Here is a 5516-nt window from a genome sequence, read left to right on the forward strand (position 1 = left end):
ACATAATTTTCCAGAGTTCACAGTTAATAGCATCTAAAGTTAGCCAGCCGTGCAATTAATTACATCGGTAATCGAGCACGACCGATGGTCTTTTTCAAATACGCACAGATACACACGGTTGGTCAGCTGATCAATCAAAAAACCGGAAGAGGTCGCTTTGTCAACAAAGGCGGTACCATTGAAATGCTATCTCCAATGTTTGAGTGTTCAGCTGGTTAATTAAAAAGTGTGCTCAGTGTAATCGGTGGCTTTCATATCCTCAATGAAGTTTAATTGTTGACTCATTTTGCGGTTCAACTACCTCTTCGGCAAGTACTCATGCTTATAAGTACTTATAAAATTACAAAATTATTAACATTTCGAGGGGATTGTTATTTTAAATTACAAAATTATACAGCTTTTTTTATCTTTCGTACTAGGATCCAAGCTATGAATACATAATTTTAGTAAACTCGATTGCGTACAGAATCGTAGAGCATCGGGCTAAGAGCGCAGCGTTGAAGCTGGCCAAAGCATCGCGTCGCGTTGGTTCAGTGTTAATTTCAAAGAATAATTAAGTCGTGCGTGGGAAAAGCACGTGTTTTTCTCAGTGGCGAGTTAGCTGGCCGTAAAAACGAAGCTCTTTTCTGTTGTGTCGGCCGTAACGAGGCGCAACGAGATGCAACCGCACAAAGTAACGAGAAAGAGCAACACGTCTTGGACCGCGTGAACGTCCCTCGTAGCCCGGACACAAAGGTGGCCCACGATTTGTCGCGTGATCGTGCGCGAGTTTCACAGGCGACACACGTTTGCCACAGGGATTCAGTAAATGCAACACGGATAATTTCCGCGACACCGGTGACCGGACAGTTTGCTCGTGATTCCCGTTGTTTTGTTCCCCACGATGAAATATCGTGAGATTTTCAGCAACCTTTCCTTCTCCTCTACTATTCTACTACCCTCTTAATCCTATAAACAACGAATTTATAAAAGTCAGTTCGTTTCATTTTAGAAGCGCGTTCTTTACGCAGGTTTTCTGTGTTGTTAATGAAGTTATATGATACTTTTGGATAGGGTTCAGAAAATTCAGAGACTTGAATTCCAGACTCAGTAATTTGATTCGTTCTGTTTTTAATTAATAATATCATCTTGTCAAATATTTAAGCCTGAAAGCATATTTAAAGTATAATTCCAATATACGATAGTTAAGAAATTTATTGTGTAGAAGAAAGTGTTCTTTTTAAAGTAGAACGATTTTCTTCTGAATTATTTGGATCGCTAATTTTAAAGCTTATACTTTACTGTAGACGTCTGTGTACGTAAGTACGCAAGAGAGTGTTGGAGCAAACAACTCGTTATGATCGCTAAAATTTATCGGAATTTAAAAAGTTTAATCTTTTCCAAATGATCCCGTTCGACGTGCTTCCGCGGCAAACGTGTTTCCTTGTCGGCCAAGAGTTGCTGTTCCACAGGGAATTATCCGACAAGTATTTTCGAACGAGCGAGGAATGTTTCGTAATAAAACAAGGTTTCTTTGAAAAACTTTGCTACGAAAACAACGTTCGGGTGTATCGACGCGTTTGCTGGGTGAATGGACATAAAGAATGGACTTTATCTTCAGAATTGATTTGTCTTCGTTCTGTCAACTTTTTATTCTGCTTTTACTTAAAATAAAAAAAAAATTACAGATTATAAAATACAACGAAATTAATTTTCGGACACTTTTTATTAAATATTTAAAAAGAACCCCTTTTCACGTCTTTATATAAAAAAGTTATCGAAGAATTTTCATAGAGTATTCAGTGGAACGTAAAAAATGATTCGCGCCGTATCATCAAACTGCACCTTCGAGCATTGTCGTCGTTTCAGTGGAAAGTTGGCCGAAAGTGTCGCGAAAGGAAGGAAGGATTTGAATGTTAAGGATGCTTAGCGAGAGATTAGCGAAATCTCAGGGCCAAAACTGTACAACGATTTTCGGCTCTTAGCAGGCGCCGGTAATCTACAGACAAGTCCGTGGAAGAGAGCGGAAGGGAAAGACTCTTTGCGCTCGGGAAAGTCCAAGTAAGTTTCAAACTAAGTTAGTAACGTAGATCCTATTAACTAGTAGGGTAACACAGGCCAAGAGTCTTATCATTGAAATTATCATCGCTTTATACGATTCTTTTTTAAACTCTCTCTCTCTCTCTCTCTCTCGCTCTGTCCGTTTTCTTCGAGAAAGTAATGCAAGATTCTTAGAGTCAATGCTGGGACACATTTCCCTTTGAGCACTCTTCAGCGCGTAAATTGAATAGACGCGATTTATCGTACGCCCGCGCGACCCGTAATTGCGAACAAAGAGGAAAGACGTAATCTCTTGGTTCGAAAACCCCTTTGGAGACGAAGAACAGAGCTAGAAAGGGTAGCAGAGGTAAACAAAAGTTGAAAGGGAACGGGGTAATTTAATTTTAGGTCGAGCTGTGTAGTCAAAATTATTCCCGACTTGCACGACGCGATCTTCTTTTTCTCTATCCGACACTCGGCTAGGCTTTTCAGAAAGTGAGAGAACATTATTCCCTCGGCTGCAGCCAAGAATACTACTCTGCATCAAATTCGCTTCTCCTGCTAGAATTGAATAAGCAATTTGTCGTAACAGCACGACCGACACTTCTCCGACTGATTTTTACCTTGTATTTAAATGCACGGGCTAACTTTCCTTCCTATCCGCGTCAACTGATTAATCTCGCTTGTACAGGTGATTAGTTAAAATTTATTTTTACCATTTGAATGCTATTTTTGTTATTCGGTAAAAAAGAAAAACCTCCACTCGCGATCGTACAATATCAGGGACAGGATTTTCCAATCTTCGCTCAATTAAGAACTCGATTGCCTCGCGGTTTAACTTTCAAAGAGATGTTGGCCGCCAATGTACGATAATAGAATATTCCATAAACGGTGAGGCCGGTCACCGGATAAACCAGAGTTTCTCTATTAATTTACCTGGAGACCGCTTCCGTACCGCGGCCGATCGAACGAAAAGGCAAGTTTTTCCGAATGGTCGGCGACCGATGATAAATTCCGATCTTCCTCGGTCCCCGTAGTACTTTTGCACGCGTTAGCTGTCCCAACCTCGGGCACGATCCCGACTGTCGGGTAGGATTCATGGTGACGCAGGTGGCGAAGGAAAAAAGTGAATTTTCGGCGTGACATCGGTTATTCCGGCCGTAGCTACGGCGACATAAATCGTAAGCCACCGACTGCCGAGCAATCAATACCAAGTGTGTACTGTGCGTGTGTGTTTGTTATATCGTAGGTGCGTGTCTGTACCGTGTCCGTGTGCGGATCCCCGGAGATACGAGCGGGCAAAATGTAACCGGGGAGAGTCGATCATCTTCGATCTGCTCGCGTTGGATTGTTCCAAGTGCATCCATATACGATCCGCTGACGCAAGCCTCTCTGATATATTGACGTTTCGATCGCAAACAAGAGGAGACATTAATGCATAATGCTGAAATCAATGCTCCACGTTATTGAAAGAAACTTGTTTCTTTTTTCTATCCTTATGAATCGTTGTTTGAAAAGTTGTCGTGTGCTCGATATCGTTCGTGAAACGAAACACGTAACCAGAGATCAGATCCAAGTGGGTTGCAAGTAGATTTAGGAATATGGGTCCTCATAAATGAAGCTTTCGTATTAAAATCGACTGGGATTTGCGAGTACACGTATTGAACTTGATTCCATCCCTCCAACGCAACAGTCGCACGAATCGAAGAGAGTCGAGGTAATTATTGAAGCGGGTGGACGAGGGTGAGCATCATCGAAGTCGAGACGTCTCGTAAGCTCGTTTCGAAGTCATCGTTCCCCTTTTCATTAGTCTCCTCGAAGCATTTCAAGGAAATCGTCAGAAGTCTCCACTTCTGCGCGCTTTCTTTCTCTTCTCACGTCCCCGTCACCCCGCCGCCCCATCCCCGTGCCCGTCGTCTTCGTTTCCCCGACACTCGAGCAGAAACGCTGCCGCGGCACTCGCCACCCTTGCTCGCCACTCTCTCCAGCCCTTCACCACCCTATGCCAGCCTCCGAGACCCTTAACATCCACAACCGCGCCACCGCCTTACCAACATCGTCGTGTTAACCCAGACTAGTGTCAGTCAGCGTCGTCGACGCCGTTACCAGGGCTAACACCCTCTCTCGACGTTTCGAGCCCTCGTTCCAGTCACCACTAGTCATTTCAGCAGCGGCCACTCGCGCTATCGAGCACGGCTCAGGCGCGTCTGAAACCTCGCCGACCGACCGTCTGCGAGCTTTTTTTTGCGATTGCATCGAAAAAGTAGAAACCCCTTGCGCCCTCGTTGCACTCTCAGCGCCCTTTTCTTTTTACCTCGTTCGTTTCGAGCTCGCTGCTAAACGCGCCCTGCTAAACGTCGAGGGCGAGCCACCGGGTCGAGGTTGTTTCGTAATTGGGAGATTATTAAGCTGCCACGCTGGTCCGTTACAATGCGCTCGTTTCTTTTCCTGCGTTCTTACCTCTACCTTTTTACAAAAAGTCCTTGCCTAGACGAACCACCGGGCATTTTCTTAATTGAAACGTACGAAGCACGGCTATCAATTCGAGTAGGCACGCTTAAAACGTTGATCCCTGACTACAAGGAAGTCCGCTTCATCCGCGTTAATTGAGACGAAATGGTGCTATCTACCCGTTGCCCATCACCCCCTTTTAACTATTCTTACGACCGTGTAATTTCATTCTCCAAGTTACGTTTGATACGCCGCCGAAACGAGCAAACTTTTTTCATTCGTATTCAACTTTGGACACCGTTGCTTCCTAAACGTTTATTCTCGTTAAAAGCGTAGCTAGTTAATCCTTCCCGCCTCCTCCACTTTTAAGCTCTCTCGAACGAGAACTCTTCGACCTTTCAGCGCGGCTTATTTATTTTACAGCGAATTTGACGGTCACGAGAACGCGTTTCCGCTGAGATATCCGTTTAAAATAGCCGTTTCGGGCACACTCTGATCGGTGATTGCTCTAAAGCGGCCAGATTAAATGCGTTATCTATTTAAACGCTCTTCGATTTAACCTATTGCCGCTAATCGAACGATGGAAAATCTGTCGAGAGTGTGTTTTTCCAATGGACGAGTAAAAAGGAAGTACCGTAAGTAGTTCGAGATCCTTTTTCTTCCAACCTCGTAAGTACTCGTAGTAGTCTTTGCTAGTCCTTTTGAAAATTCATTAAGCTTAACAATTTTTGGAAACGAAAACAGACATCGAAAATATAAGGATGTCGGTCTGAAAGAAATGCAGGTTCGAAAGTTCACGGACGTAATCCTTCGAGTGTTCATTGAATGGCGTAATCGGGTCTCGTTTGAATTTAAAATGCACTCTCCCGGGGAGTGTTTTTCCCGCTATGTGGTACGCGCGCCAAAAAGGATCCTACGACCTATTTACCGGTCGTACAGGTGTGCAGGACAAGGAGAGCGAAAAAGGAAGGGGCGGAAAGTAGTGTCTGGATCGTAGAAACCTCACGAAGCTTCCGACGTTTCTCTTTCGTGCAACTCTAGCCGGG

This window comes from Osmia lignaria, chromosome 15 (assembly GCF_051020975.1).
Source record: "Osmia lignaria lignaria isolate PbOS001 chromosome 15, iyOsmLign1, whole genome shotgun sequence".
In the NCBI taxonomy this organism is placed as follows: Eukaryota; Metazoa; Arthropoda; class Insecta; order Hymenoptera; family Megachilidae; genus Osmia; species Osmia lignaria.